Raw genomic sequence first — 17196 nt, 5'->3', positions numbered from 1 at the left:
ATTTTAAAATAATTTTCCTCCACCAAAATTTTATCTAAAGCTTAATTTTCAAATTATAAGAAAAAATAGTTAGCGAATTATAGAACGCATACAGAAGATAAGCAGGGACGGCGCAAGTCATCGTCCGTTGTGGGCGATTATGCAGGACGCTCGCTACAATCAGCTGCTATATATTATACGCGATGACGTACATGCACATACACGAGAAAAAGAGAAAGAGAGAGAGAGAGAAAGAGAGAGAGAGAGAGAGAGAGAAAGAGAGATACATTCATTCATTCTCTCATTCACTCACTTACTCATTCAATTCACTCTTGATATCATTTTATCCTGATTCGATGTTTTTGTACTGCTAATAGTTTGGAAAAGGCAGATAAATAATTTCTTCATGACTTCTGATATAGTAATGAGATGACACATTTTCATATGACACAAATCACACGGAGTAATAAAACCAAAATTTTTTTCTTCCATAAAATGTATTAGCATATATCAATTAGGTATCAATATACATATTCGCAGATTTAGTCATGTAATTTATTTTCGAACTAATCTATCGATTTGTTACTAATTAATCTATCGATCAACTTTGAAAACTTTTTTCTTCTCTTATAAATTGCATCAACACTTTCATTCACACACGCGGATTTATTTACGCACTTAATTGATAAAATTTCATACTTATGCATTTGCGAACAAATCTATCATCACTTTCAATCGTTATTCCGATTTTAATCATTTGGTGACTTTAAATCAATTGAAGAAAAAAGCGCGTTACAGCATACGTTATTTGGCGCAAAGACTTTTTTCAACAACTTAAATAAGTAGTCAATAGGGTTATATTGGTACTAGTGACGCACTTTCACTTTCGTTAGTATCAACGTAACCCTATTGATTATTTATTCAGTTTATTATCATCAAAAAGTCTCCGAATGAAAGTAATGAGTAAGTGAATGAGAAAGTGAGTAAGTATATGTGTGGGTCTCTCTCTCTCTCTCTCTCTCTCTCTCTCTCTCTCTCTCTCTCTCTCTCTCTCGTGCATGTGCATCATCGCATATAATATAGCAGCTGATTGTAGCGAGCATCCCGTATAATCGCCCACGGCGGACAATGACTTGTGCCGTTCCTGTTTACCTTCCATATGCGTCCCGGAATTCGCTAACTATTTTTCCTTATAATTTAAACACTAAGAGCCTGCGCACAACAATAGAACAAATATTAGAAACAGGAATAAATATTAAGATTTCAACTTATCAGATACATCGGAATACGCGGTTTCTGATAGGTTGAAATCTTAATATTTATTCCTATTCCTAATATTTCCTCCATTGAGCGCAAAGCTTAAGCTTCAGATAAAATTTTGGTAAAAGAAAGCTTGTCTTAGAAATAAATCAGCAATACGATATTTTTAATTTTGAACAGGAACTCCAGAACTCCTCGGGGTGCATTCGGAACTGTGACCAAAATGTCATTTTTTTTTTAAATGAGGTGCCAACTTCACAGAGATGGAATATGTTTCAACGATAAACAGTCATTCCGAATCACCCTATATATATTCTCTCTCTCTCTCTCTCTCTCTCTCGAAAAAGCGACTATTTATCTATCCACTCACTGAAAGTCTATTTCTCTCATTGAATGACTGCCAAGAATCTAAATTCGACGTTGCCACGCCTCCCAGACTTATGTGCCAGTATATAGCAATAAAGGCACACACGGAAATTCGCGTCGCGATTAAAGCGATTAAGTCAATCATCACCGCGACAATAAGTCGCATTCACTTAATAGATCATAACTGTACAATGTGAAATACTTTGTATCATTATTATTAAAACAGAGAAGTGTAAAAGAGCCCTAACTCTCTCTCTGATAATATAAATAAACATTTTTTTGTACTTATTAATTAATGTACTTATTAATTGATTAATACCGTAATAACAGAAAATATTATATATATTCTGTAACATATAATAAAATAATTAATTATGTTTATTATTTTATCATAATATTATGATAAAATATAACGTTATTTTATTCGCACTTACTATATTATTTAACATTAAAGTACGATGTATATGAAATAAGGAATCTGATAAGAAAGATACAAATAAAAAAATGAGATTATGTGCAATTGATTAATCAAAATGTATTTAAATGCGTAAAAAAATTAATTGTTAAGCTACAGTTTCTCTTTTGTACCCGTCTTTAAATTTTTTACTGTTTTTTCACCGAATTAAGCTCCGGTCAGCAAGCGTGTATCAGCTATGCGATGAACCGAAAGAAAGGCAAGGGAAAAATTAATGAAGCTGAAAAAAAAAAAGAGAGGGCTCCAGTCATTGGCTATATTAATTCCTATACTTTTTTCGCCTTCGCACGCACCACTATTTTCGCGATTCCGTGCAAAATTTGCTGCCGTTTTGCACATTACACCGTCACTTTTACGTCTATATTTGTCGTTCATATCTATATGCGTATACGTGCGTGTCCACGTGTTACACGTATTCACACACACACACACACACATTCGAAATACATATATTCACCTGCAGCGCGGAACGAGTTCATTTTAAATAAACGTATAAACGGGAGTGGCGAATGTAAATATAAGCTCTCAGCATCTCATCATTCATGATACGGTATTACTTCTATTAAGTATAGGATAAAATCAGAATTAGCATTAGTAAAATCAAATCTGTTGGAATATTTATGGTCCGAGTTAATAGATAAATGTTTAGTATTTTCTTGTATTAACTTCTACTATCAATAAAAATTTTGTATTTTGTGCCGTTTTGGAAAAAAAAAAGTATCATTGTTAGCTTAATAAATTAAAAAGATCCTAAAACCGTCTGTATTACCGACTAAACCATGTAATTTTGATATAACAATTACTTTTTTCCTCTTTTACAGATTTTCATCGAAAATCCTTTTCTGAGATTAAAGTATACATATTATTGTGTCTGTGAGATGGAGTTTATGCCAAAAAGTAAGAACGACAAAAAATTTCGAAATTGAAATCTTTATCATTTCTTAGACCAATATGGCACTCTAGTACTCACATCGTAACTATCACATCGTGACATTTGCTTCATATAAAAGTTGTGCAATGTATATTTACGAAAGAGTAGTCCACAGACTAGTAGTTTGCATGAAGAAACAACGTGGAGCTCTTAGAATTGAACTCTTAGACATTATTGTAATACGAAAATTTATTTATGTGCATGATATTGATAGTAGTATGTAGTGATGTGTCAGTGACACGTAAATCGTCTGTATGTAAATCCTTATACTATGACCAATATTTAGGATCCCTTTAAGTTAGCAAAACATTAGAAAAAAAGAAAACAAAAAAATATAAAGAACTAAAAATTTATACTAATGTAATATTAAAAAAAAATTAATATATTAATCCATTTCTCTCGCGAATCACTAATTGAACTCACTCTATCAGACTCAAGGTAAAGTTTTTTTTCGTCATGAGCGGAAGCAGTCGCTATTCCACATTTAAGAATTTGTACCGCCAAAATGTACAGTTTTAGATTTTCTAGAATTATTTGCTCTTAAAACATCTCGATCCCAAATTTATTCATTATTTAAATAAAAAGACTTCATCAGAAATATGATAATGCTAGCGCATATATAAAATTAAAATATTATATTAATTGCTGTGAAATTAATTTTTGTCTTAAAATATTTCTAGAATTATTTTCTCTTGAAATATCCCGATCCGTAGTTTATTGCATAATTTTAATTAAAAAATGCAACCAAGAGTATGGCGATGTTAGCGAACATACAAAAGTAAAGTATATTAAAACAATTCATTGCTGCACTAACTTTGATCATAAATGTTTCTAGAATTATTTGCGCTGCAAATACTCCAATCCCGAATTTATTGCACATTATTTAAACAAAAAAAACTTATATATATATAAAGAATGTAGCGGTGTTAGTGCCTATACGATATATGAGCTTTTACAAACGAAATATTGACTTGTTTCGGAATGTGCAAACAAAAATCAATCGATTGGATTCAAATTCATTTCTTTAGAATTTGAAAACGTATTTTTATTGTGTGAAGCCCTCCCCCCTCCCTCCTTCTAGCATTTATTAGTTCATAACTTTTTAACAAGGATGTGCAAATGAAAAATTGATCAATTTCGGAATATGCAAATGAAAATCTATCAACTAATACCATTTTTAATACAGTAACCGCGATTTGAACCTATCTGCCGAACCTATCGACCGTCCTTGAAACTTTAATTGTTAATAACTTTTTAACTAAACATGTGCAAATGGAAAATCATCTAGTTTCCGAATGTGTAAACCAAAATCTGTATCTATCGATAAGCCTTGTTCAATTTTCTAATTTGCTCGCAGTTGGGGGGTTACTGTAAAGTTAATTCCTTAAATTTTTTTTTAATAATTCTTTTTTACTGGAAATGTGCAAACGATGAACAATCAAATGAGCTATAGAAATTACTTTTTTTTTTAATGATGGGAGACTAACTTCACAACAGTCTGAGTTATGAACAGATCTGACTTAAAATATAGGATTGAATCATTTATATTTTATGTAATAGGTTTTTTTTCGAAATACACGAACAACTGTAGTGTCAGAGTCTTATATAATTTTATATTGTTAAATGCCATAGATGTACATAACGATATTTCTTGTAAAAAGCAAAAATATTTTTATTTTAATATTGCGATATAAAGACTTCTTGAGATGTAACCGAATCGTACAATTATTATATTATAATTATATAATACATATTATGTAAGTCAACACTACATGATCATATACAGGGTGTCCAAAAATTCGCGCACTATATGATCATATACAAAATATGATGCTTTATGCTAAAACAAACAACTTTTTTCTTTTTGCAAAATTGACAAGTAATTTTTGCAGAAGAGCAGGTTGAAGTTATATGAAACAGAAAAATTATTTATCGAATGTAATTTTACAGAAAAAAGTTGTTCGTTATAGCATAAAGTATCATGTTCTGCACTCCGAACGCGCGAATTTTGGAACACCCTTATATGTTTATCTTGTAAAGATATTTAATAAAAGTCTACTATAGATGGAATATTCCTGTTAAAGAGTAAAACAATTTTTCTTTCATGAAAATGTTGAAAAAGTAATATTTTATCAGCGATTAACATAAGTTTATCTCATGATATTACGCTTTTTACGGAGTTAAACAGAATCAAATTTTGCAAGTTCTTCAAATAAATTTTAGTCATATAAAATAGACAAAAATTATATAGAATCTTAAACACTTTGTTTTAATTAAATACGAATATTTTCTGATTTTATAAACATAAATTTCTAAATTCACAAGTATTTTTTAAAGATGTCTTAAATTTATTTAAAGCAGATTTTAATTCGATTTCATGTGTTTATAGATTGCAAATATACGTACATTGCAAAATTTTGATAATGGGATGCCACAGAGACATCGAATTTATCAAAGATTTCAATGTTGTGCACTCGCAGATCCATTTAAACCAATTAAATTGCATATCTCAACATGCTACTATTTGTCCAGTAATATAATTTACGTTGTGTACAAACATATTGTTAGTTATATGAAATTAATAGTAATATTATACGAATTGCATATGAAATTAATTGTATTACCTTGTCTGTTTTGTATAATAACAAATAAAATTCCATCTATAATTAAAATAAAATGTAAATAGTAATTCTTTTATCAGATATAAAATATGATTTTTTTTTGCAATACGTTGTCTTAGTCTATAATTAGCAATTTTAAAAAATCCGTTTTATACCAAAATAACAAAGAATATATATCTGTTAGCGCGTTTGCACTTTCAAATGTACAGATATATTGATTAATTTGGAATGCTATGACATCGAGATTAAATAAGAAAATTGTAAAGGTCATCACGTACAAAAATTTTAGTCGTAACCATCGTAAAATCTTAAGCAAATCAATCAATAACAATCAAAATTGCGGTCTCATGTTTTAACACTCAGAGAAAGATTTTTTCAATTCAAAGAAAGAAGAATTGTTTTTTTGCTATACGATTAAAGAAAAAAATTTCTTTGATTTGAACGTCATTTCTTTGATTGGAACATAATTTCTTTAAATCAAATTGTTTTATTTAATTAAAAAAATAATGTTTAAATCAAAGATATAACATTCAAATCGAAGAAATTTTTTTCTTTAATCGTATAGCAAAGAAACATTTCTTTATCGAAGAAACTTTTTTCTGGGTAAAAAGGCTCGATTATGATTAGTCAATATGTTGGTTTTATGATTACTAGACTTTTAGTAGACTAAACTTTTTTTACGTATAATATTATTTTAAATATACATTGGGTATTGTAATATTTCGATACGATGCAAAATATTATCTATGGATTTTCGATCAGATAAGGTTATCGAGATATTATAATCATTCATGACCAGCGCAAATGTCAGACAATTATTTTCAGACACATTTTCGGACGCATGCGAGAGAACCTTTACGCGATGGCGAAATATTCTTATTTTCAATTCTACGAGTAAACGTTTGATTCGACAAATATGATCGTCATTGTCTCCGTCGCGCGTCATGTCGCACGATGCAACTCGTGCGTAAATCTTTCTCGATGCTCATGCCGTGTCGTTTTCGTTCATTGACCGCTGCACTGAACGACAGCATTCTCTATGCGATGTGACGTCTGGAATAGACAGATTGAGCCGAATCGTTCGATAGCCACATCACGGATATAGTCGCTCTTCTATTCATCCGGTATAAAAATGCTGATTCTCTTTATATTCGACAGTAGCCAGCGTAAGTCGCCACGCCATCATGATGTTTTGTTTCTTTTCATTAACGCTCGATATGTTTTTAGACGTAGAAATTTCTCATTATATGCATTCGCGCGAATAAAAAATATAAGGTTTGTTCGCATCGCATACTACAACAACCTCTAACATGATTCTATAGCTCCAAAGCTTCTAGTCATTCCAACGAACACGTTGGAGTGAGTAGAAGTTATGGTAGGAACATGTTGGAGCGAACAAATACATATACAGGGTGTCTCACTTCAAATAATGCATTAATATTTCCTTAAAACCATGATAGAAAAAAAAATGTTTCAAACAAAAGTTGTATAATTCAAAAGGAGACACGAGAAGGTATCATTGATTCGATCCTTGGATGATGTAGTTAAGGTTAGATCAAGATTATTTTGAATTTTTTTAATGAAACTTTCCATTTTCATTACATATTCTCGTAGCTTACCTCGAGAGCTTTTCAAAACAATAATAAAATATTTTTTCTTTAAGTACTTTGCGAGTTATAAAGCTTGAAAGTAATACCGGCATTAACATTTCCGATCGATAGCAAAAATCTCTTGAATATTATTCAGCTAAAACGTTTGTCAAGATCAAGAACATTGAAAGTTGTTCCTCTTATTTTTTATTTTTACAAAAAATGCTTAGTAAAAAATGCTTAGTCGACTTCTGTCAAGCTAGCAAGACAAAACAAAGCAGAACCGAAAAAGAATCTTTTGAACTAATTATAAAAACCTTTTATGCTAATTTGTGTTGCAAACTATAACTTTATATTACATATCATTTAGAAGAAATTTGTGGTTTTGCTAACTTAATATGAAGCCAATGGGACTGGGGAAAAAAAGGGGGGGGAGAAATGTAAAGAACTGAACTTGTGTTATGAAAAAAAATTATTGATCCATTTCTTAAGAATCAATCCCAAAATCAACTCCTAATTGAACACAACATTATTGAATTCAAGAGTATCCCTCGCCACGAGTAGAATCAATCGTTACTTCCATAATAGAAATAATTTGTGCCGCCAAAACAGAGAATAACAAACAAATAATAATGCAATATATGACAAATAAATGAGTACTTTGTAGAATCTTCCACACATATAAAAGAAATTAATTGCCATGTCCACTATCAAATAATATCTACAAGCATTAAAGCGCAATTAGAATATTAATATTAACAACTATCAGATGCATTTACTGAAATTAATTTGAATCGCAAAGAGGTTTTATTTTAAACCTGTCTCAGAAGATAAACTTCACTTTTCATAAACTTAAGGTGGTTTTTTAGTAAAACGAGTTATCACATACAAATATCTAACTTTTTTATATAATGAAATTTAAGTGCTAAACTTGATGTGTACAAATTTCCAGAATAAGTTAACGATGAAATGAGAGAAAAAAAAGTGTTAAAAATGTAACTTTTTACATATAACTGTCGGTGACAAGTATCGAAAACGTTTCTATGACTAACTACACACAATTATTATCACAAACTTTTTTAAAAAACGACATTATTATAAGTTTAAAAAAGTTTAAAAAATTATGACTGAATAGTCACAAAACAGTAATGTATCAATACCCATTCTGGGAAGATATATTTACATACATAAACTAGCATACAAATTTAACCTCGAAAAGTAAACATAATGTCGTAATCTTGTTTTCGTTGAAACCTCTTGATTTACTACGTTCCATACTTTTTCATACTATTTTATTAAGACGTAGTTTAAATATTTGAATCAAATAATGTAAATATTTATGATTTTAAGTGAGCCCTGGTGAGGCACCCCAAATTTTCGGCACTTTATTGGAGAACCATCTTAATTTTAACCAAAATACATAATTAGATTATAACTTTCTCTATTGTTTACATTCAATTCATAAAATCAATCAGTCTGATTTGACTTGTTTAATAAATAATCGACTGCCACGCACCTACTACCAACGACGCATAAGCGAGCGATCGACTTTGAATGTGGGCGTCGCATACAACAGGTGTTTCCTGCGTGCGGAATGTTTTCCAGCTATCCGAGAGGGCAGCCCTCGCTCTCTCGCTCTCTCTTTCTTTCTCTTTCTCTCTCATCGACTCTCTCTCTCTCGCGATCAGATCGTCGCAGGTGTACGTCGTGTTTACGCTTCCAACACGTGTATTCCTGACACACATTAATGACAACCACGATTTTCTCTCTATAATTTTCACGCTGTCTACGAATTTCGTATTGAACGAATTCGAACTAGGAAATCGATCGATCAGTTGGAACGTGAATGCATCGCACGTTGCATCGTTGTTAAACCTTTCAGAACTCGCGAGGCATTGACGCCTCGTCTTCCCATGGAAAAGATTGAAAAGAAGCGTATTATTGCAGCATGCAAAACAGAAACGCCCTGCAGTCTGTTTTCGTCGATGGAATTCATTAATATTGGATGCCACGAGTTACACGATAAAAGCGTACCATGGAGAGAGAGAGAAAGAGAGGGGGGAGGGAGGAGCGGAGAGAGAGAGATAGAGGAAGAGAGGGAGGGGGGGAGGAGAGAGAGAGATGGAAGGAAAGAAAAGAGAGAGGTGGGGAGATGCGTCTTTGCTTTTGCTGGCTTTGTACGATGTATACTGTCAACTGTATCTATCGAGCGAAAGATACTCGCGCCCCGGAATGCACAGCGGCGCAAAAAGACGTGGGTTGCACGGAACGCGCGCACATTATCGGAACACGCAGAGAGACAGAAACGTAAAGAAGATGATCCGTTCGCATACTCTTTTTATCCGTTAGCAACGACCCATCGCTGCTTCGCTCGTTACGACATCGCTCCTCGCGAAATCGCGGAAATATGGCTGCCGCGCTGGCAGCCACAATCGCGTTCCCAAACGATCATGGAAAAAAAAAGGACACAATTTCTCTCCATTTACCTCTCATGCGGTGTCCGCTCCGGATCCGTTCCCGTAGTCCTCCGCTAGGCGATTCAGGTGCTACCACACGTATGAGAAAAGAGGGAGAGAGAGAGGGAGAGAGAAAGAGAGAGGAAAGAGAGAGAGAAAGAGGGGAAGATAAATCCGACGACACTCGAAGTCACCATAGGTCGTGTCCAATGTTTCTCCGTCCTCTCTTAACAGCGACAAGGAACTATTCCGCACCGCACAATCTCACACACGATCGATCACGCCGATAACGATTGCGAGCAACGACGACGTTAAACCGAGATGCGTGTAAGCGCGATAGCGTGCGGATGTACCGCCGCGGTTACACCGACGATGGCGAACGACGCGCTCGCCGCGGCGACGATCGCTGGCACGCGGGACGAAGGTCGCATCGGCAGGCACGAGAACGGAGTCAACGGAGCGATCGAGTAATAACCTGCGGCAGCAAAGAGATACACACCACACGATACGCAAAGGGATACTACCATGCATCGCGCGTCGCGCGGCCGTCGCGGCCGCGTCGTAGTCACACACACGTCGCACCTCGCCACCTCTCTTCTCTCACGCTCTCTCTCTCTCTCTCTCTCGCTCGCGCGCGCGCGCGCGACTTCCGCGCCGCCACGCGGCCGTTGTCGCAGATTCGATTATTTATAGACATTCGGCATTGTTGTATCCACGCGTTCCCTCACGTCTCAGGATCGTCTCTCGCGACGCCGGTGCCCATCGCGAGCGAAACTCCGTCTTTCGCGACGTAACGTCAACGTTACAGTTACGTCGTATTATAATACGAGTAGTCCAGGGATATGGCAAGATTGGCAAGTAAAGCATTACCGCTAATAATATTATACAATGCGCGGGAATCTAATTTCCGTTTCATAGAGATTTACTATTATTGAAGAATATATAATATATATAAAAAATTATTCAATCTTATTATTTACAATTCTACTTAGGCTATACAAATAATTACAGATTTTTAAACTTAAATTCTGAGATTTATGTAATTGTTGCAGAAAACTTGAGTTGAATTTATTAACTTGTTATAATGTGACGATATCACAGTTTATTATTGATTATAATTAATTCTTTAATAATGGCATTTATTAATAATTACAAATAAAGTAATAATTTATAAATAAGGAGTCCTGTGTTATGAAAATTTTATATTGCATCTTAATTAATGCATTTTGTCAATATAGATAATGTCTATAATTTACTTCAACGACCGAATTTGATGTAGGATTCAATTATTAATAAAATATTATATAATTATATATCAATTATAATTACACATCAGGCGTAAGAGTTTATCGTTATGACTTACAGCTTTCAATTTTTAATGGAAAGCTTTTACAAATATTTTTTTTTATTCTACGTCTTTGACATTATTCTCAAAATAGAGCTTCTTGTCTTTCGTTGCTGATACGCGGGTGAAACGGATAATTGCGGATATTCGCGACACGTGTCGAACGCAAACGTTCCGGGCAAATGACACAAACCGATTGAACGGTACGCGATGCAAACGTGCATTACGATGACGTGGGCGGTTTAGTTCGTACGTCATCCTATTCAACATCATTTCCTCGTCATAAATAGATGAGCCTGATTAATCACCAGGGAGCAAGTCTAGGGCTAGTCTTATTACGCGCTTGAAAAATCGATATTTTTCTTGCGGTTGATATTTATATCTTGATCAGTTATATTCCTCGCGATTACATCTACCCACGTGAGAGAAACGATATCAACGCTACCATATAGAAAAGTCATTAAATGTTTAATGCCTCGCGCAATATTTAACATTAAATACATACATAAATATATGATTAAGTATATGCGCGGTATCTCTCGAAAGCTTTTTATTTTGCGGGATTGCATCGAAAACTAAATTTTTCTGTGATTTTACAATTAATTATCTAAACACAGACTAATCATTTTAAATCATATCGATTAATTAATCTATGTAAAATAAATAATTCGATACATTTCTATATTTATTTCTTATTGTTAGTATTTGAGAGTTTTGTTCAAATTAAAAATGATTTAATATCCAGAATTTCGATCAAAGTCAATATAATAAAAGTCTCAAAAGATCTGTAAATTAGAAGGCTAATTTCTGTATGACAAGTGTACGATAATCTGAATGAATTAAAAATATATTGCATCGGAAGTTCGTGGGCGCTGTGGCGAACTACTCCCGGAAGTTGTATCTTATCGCCAACCTTTTGTTTTCTACGCCTTAATTCACCGAAATCGTAATAATCACAGATTACGCTTATCGAGTTGTATGGCCTATGCTACAAGGAAGGAAAAACAACACACATAGTCGTATTATCGTTCATTCAGACTTCTGATCAAATTAGATAAATGAAATTATATATTATGAACGTATTTTTGTCTGAATAAATTCTGTAGATATAAAAAGGAATTGTTTATTGATATAAGCTCACAAGATTTATGATCTCAGAGAGTTTGATCTCAAACGTTATTCTTGTAAAAGAATATTTGGATGTTATATTTTTTAAATTTAATTCAAAATAATAATTATCAAAGAATTTAATTTAATTTAAAAATTACAAAAAAAATATAATGTTCTTCCAAAAAAAACTTATCAAAGTTTTGATCTTTTATGAAAATTGCAGTCAAGAATTTTGAAAAATTGATTTTATTAGAATTTTATAAATCATATCTACTTTATAAATTTGATTGGAATGGGAATCACACATTTTATCAATATTCCCTTGATCATGCTATCGATAAACTGTAAAGTGAAATCAGTATTATTTCGTTTATTTAGATTAATCATGCCGCTGCGCAAATTTACATTTGGTCCGAAATCGCGCTCTCTGATCACGTAATTCCGAGGTCGCAATTGCACTCCGATTTGCAGTTTGCAAAAATTGGCTCTACATAAAGAAATATGATTTCGGAAAGTGCTATTTTCTATAAAAAATTTAATAATATTATGTATATATTTATAAATTATATATTAGATCCATAAATTTTCTATAAAAATATGCCGATAAATAAACAGAGACCATGTATGTATATTATATCTGTAACATAAAATTACAAAGTCAATTTATGGAGAAGCAAATATGGACACGAGATACATGCTTTTTGATGCGCAAAAAATGCAATGAAATTTTATGACTTCATTATACTTGTATCTTGAACCTGAAATGTATTTTTCATCGGGGAATGCAAATACGCGTTATTTGTAATGCTGTTACTTTTTATCTCGTTACTTTCTTATAATAATAATTTGGTAAGATCAAAGTTGGAAAAGTCAATCATTACTTACTGTAACGGATTGGAAAAGTTATTCGTTATTGAAAAACGTAACTCGTTATTTGAACAAGTTATTTTTACTACTTACTTATAACAATGAATAAAGTAACACGTTATAAAAAAAAAAAAAGTAACGAATTACTTTTTTCAGTTAAATAACACGTAACGATGATAAATCACTTTTTAAAGTGACTTTCGCAACCTTAGCGTTTAGTTAATTATCGTTACAAACATAAAAAAATCGCAACGTCATTATCAAATCGTCATAGTTATAAAAAGTAACACTGAAAGTAATGATATTATTATACTTTCATTTTCTATTTTTGATACATGAAGATAAATTACAGAGATTTCAGTTCAAATGATACATCGAAAATTTTTATATTTCTTGCCTAAATTATTTATCTCATATATTTATATTTTTCTTTACCTCATATCCTAAATTAAATTTATCATAAGTATTTGAGAAATTCATGTGACGCCTTTGCTTTGTTGACTACTACTAAATGATTTCTTTTTTAATTATGGATAAGGAACGGTACTTCTCATAAAATATTATATAAAACAAAAGTGAAAAATTCTTCCCTCGCAACGAAATTCTTGCACGTAATATTAAATGGTCTCGCGCTTTTGATGAGCGTATTCCTTCACGTGAATCTAATTCGATCAATAGAATTCTTTTTTTTTAGCCGATGGCTAAAAAGAAGAGCCACCTTCCAATCACGTGTCTTCTTCCAAAAATAGCAAGCAAGGTCACGCTAAGCGGGTTTCCTCTCGCCTATCATCAACCCTCACTATCGCCCGCCCTAAACTCTATATCGATCCATCGGGCTGGATGCCATTAAATACATCGGCCGAATGGAGTGTAACATCTCATACATATGTAATGTTATGTAAAAGAAGCGGTTGGAAAATTATCGATTTTATTTAAGCCGTTCAGCAAAATGATCACGCATTTTCTTCGTTATAGGAAACAGAAATGTTCACGAAAAACGTAGAATATAAAAAAAGAATTCCAATATTTTTACAATATTTTATTTTTTATTATTTATATGATTCTATGGAAAACTGACAATGAGATTTTGCAATTTACATGTCGAACTTTACATCAGTTGAAAATAACTAAAATTATACAGGGTGACTTAAATTTAAATGACCAAACTTCGGAAGCATATAAGGAATAGATAAACTAACAATAAGAAAAAAAAAGACTTTTAGAGATATCGTTTTTACTTCGTTTTGAAGAAAATTGACAAAACGTAATTTTCGTTTTTGTACTTAATTTACTTATTACTTATTTAGTCACACTTATTTATTCGTCACTTGCTTAATGCAAATATTGTTACATATGTTGGTCTCTTGCAGTAATACAAAATTGACAGTTTATGTTGCAGCAAACACTGACCTGGTCAACGTAATTATTGTTAAAACGAAGCAAAAACGAGCATATTTCTATAGAACTTTTTTTCTTAGTTTATCAATCCCCTACACATTCCCAAAGTTTGGCCATTTAAATTCGGAATTATATAAATAAACCTTTACACTTTTGTAGTCTACGATAAAAAAAGTACTTTTTGGGGAAGAAATATTTTCGAAAAAATATTTTTCTTTCATAAGCTTATGAGGATATGAAAAGTGAAATAACAAAGTAATTCCAATGTGGCATAATATGCGAGTCACGTAGCGATGTATTTTTATAATTTGTACAAAAGGTGATGGAATAAGTCAGGCGACTCTAATACATTCAGAGCCTCTCAGTTGCTTCGAACTATTTATAGCAGGTCGCTCGATATGATGTACTAACTTTATTTTTAGCTGCTTACCTAGCTACAGCCCTTTCACCCCTTAGTATGACACCATATAACAGCCGGGCACGCGAAAGCTGTCGGCACTTACCTGAAAATAAAAGTAAATCTCTTAAAATTATATGCTAAAAAATAATACAAACATGTTTATATATTATCAAACATCAATTAACCATTATTGGAATACATTTTTTTTTATAAAGTAAATTCTAGTGAATAATATCCATTTCCAATAATGGTTTTATTGATAATTACACAGTTATAAATTAGATATATAAAAATTTAAAATATTTTTTGAATATGTATGAAAAATCGTTGATAAGAAGCAATTTATACGTACAAGCTAACTTTTTATAAATGTCAAATAATTTTTTAACAGAAACAAAATATATTGAGTTGCATAAAAAGTATTTAACAAATTTTGCGTGGGTCTCACAGGATTGTTTTATATTAATAGTCATTACTGAAATATCAATTCAATTTTTAGTTTTTATAAATTAACAAAGGTTATACGTATCTACACAATATAATTATCATATTTTTATTGTTGAGAAAATCGAGATTATTTTTATATATTTGCAGCATTAAAATGTTAACTTTTCGCTTTCATTTTCGGATTTATATGTTCTCTTAAAATTGTATCGCTTTTACGGAAAATGTGAGCTTTAGTCGGACCCGATCACGCAGAAAACTAAACGCAAGGATTGCTGTTTCAATCTCAGCATGAAGTTGTCCGAAATGTATAAATACGTTTTTTTACAAAATCGACTGATTTAAAAAAAAATCGCGCATCTTATCGTGGATATCTTGTTGTAGACGAATATCAAAATGGCTCGTGTTTCTATGAACTGTTACTTTCTATGTGGAATAAAAATACATAAAAGTATACTTATTTACAGTTAATTTTTTATTTTCATCTATTCTATCTATTGCTTCCAAGCAAAGCAAAATATATAAGAAATTAATAAAAAATATCTAACGAAAAAAATCCATATATTGAGACAAAAATTGTTTGTATATAGTTAATACAGATTTTTATGCAATTCGACATTTAAATTGCGAATCTTGATTAGATACTTGGTTATCGCCTGGCGTAGTGTTTTCGCATTTTGGAGCCTAGTTGAATAATTATTGCGGGATATCAAATTGATACAGAAACATACAATTTTATATATATATAGCTTACAGCTTAACTTATCACTTCGAAATCTTAGGTTCGAATTCCATCTGTGCACTGTGCAGTGTTTTCGAAAATTATGAAATTGTTAAAGCAATTGTAATTAATAAAATATATGTAAAATGTTGTTATAATATATATAAAATACCATTTTAAAAAATGCAAAATTTATTTCGATGAACTTAGATAAACATAAATTTATTTTCTTTTCATTAAAAAAAAAAAAAACTATTTTTTTATTAAAAAATTATTTATTTAATCAAATAATATTTTTTCTTACTAACATTACAATTTTTGAAATAAATATTGATATTTTTTTAAATTCAATTAAAAATTTTTCTATTACAAAGAAATGTTTATTTTGTTTTTACACTATCATGTTTTAATTTACATAATATTCACTGCAAGATTCAAATAAATATTATCATTGCTCTTATTTAAAGAAATTATTTTTTCTAATCAATTGAAATTTTTTTTAAATTAAGATTTTTTTTCTAGTGAACACTCTTCATTTATAAAAAAAAAATATTTTTTATTTTCTCTCTTTTTCTCTATAACAAGTGAAATATTTAAATATTATTTATATTTCAATATTATAATTTTAATATTATTTATCAGTTCAAGAAAAATTAAATAAAAAATAATACAGCTTAAATATTTACTTTTATTTAGTTTTATATAATTCACGTTATTTTTAAAACAATGTTCAAAAAAAAGAAATCTTCCCCCCCCCCCCCTCTCTCTCTCTCTCTCTCTCACAACATCGTATCTTTTCTCTAAATAATATGCGACGTTTAGAATCCAGATTGATAAAACTGATTATTGTGTAAAATATATAACGGGAATAATAGCATACAATACAATGCTTTTTATACAATTCGACATTTAAATTGCGCACTTACAATATATTGCTTGAAGAAATGAACAGTTTGGCTAGATGGGTACTCCTTAGTAATAATACAACGTACGCGCATATGTATACTTGTACGAAAATAGTGACTGAATCGTTCGAAAATATCGACTGCTAAAAATATGGACAAAAATAAACGTCCACACGTGTAAAAACATGCATTAATATTCGCCGCTTGTCCAACGAGCAGTCAGCCGACAGTTCCATGCCACTATACAGTGAAAAAAAAACAACTAAGAGCGGGTGATAGATAAAGACAGATATATGAAAGTCAAAAAACGAACGGGATAGGGATAGGGA

General features: G+C 31.5%; 1 protein-coding gene across 8 annotated transcripts in view; it reads right to left on the bottom strand.

Moving 5' to 3' along the window:
- The window catches only part of HDAC4 (histone deacetylase 4), an 89754-nt gene that overhangs the window by 39183 nt on the left and 33375 nt on the right, over positions 1-17196 (bottom strand). For 4 of the 8 annotated variants that reach the window (XM_087405850.1, XM_087405854.1, XM_087405856.1 and 1 more), the window contains exon 1: positions 9708-10212. The gene's annotated coding sequence lies outside the window, so the exon portion shown is untranslated. The other 4 variants (XM_011058453.2, XM_011058454.2, XM_087405851.1 and 1 more) reach the window with 3 other exon arrangements.

The sequence above is a fragment of the Acromyrmex echinatior genome, chromosome 4 (genome assembly GCF_024713525.1).
Source record: "Acromyrmex echinatior isolate Ae372 chromosome 4, ASM2471352v2, whole genome shotgun sequence".
Lineage (NCBI taxonomy): Eukaryota > Metazoa > Arthropoda > Insecta > Hymenoptera > Formicidae > Acromyrmex > Acromyrmex echinatior.
Note: the sequence above shows the minus strand (reverse complement) of the source record. Positions and strands in the feature narration are given on the sequence as shown.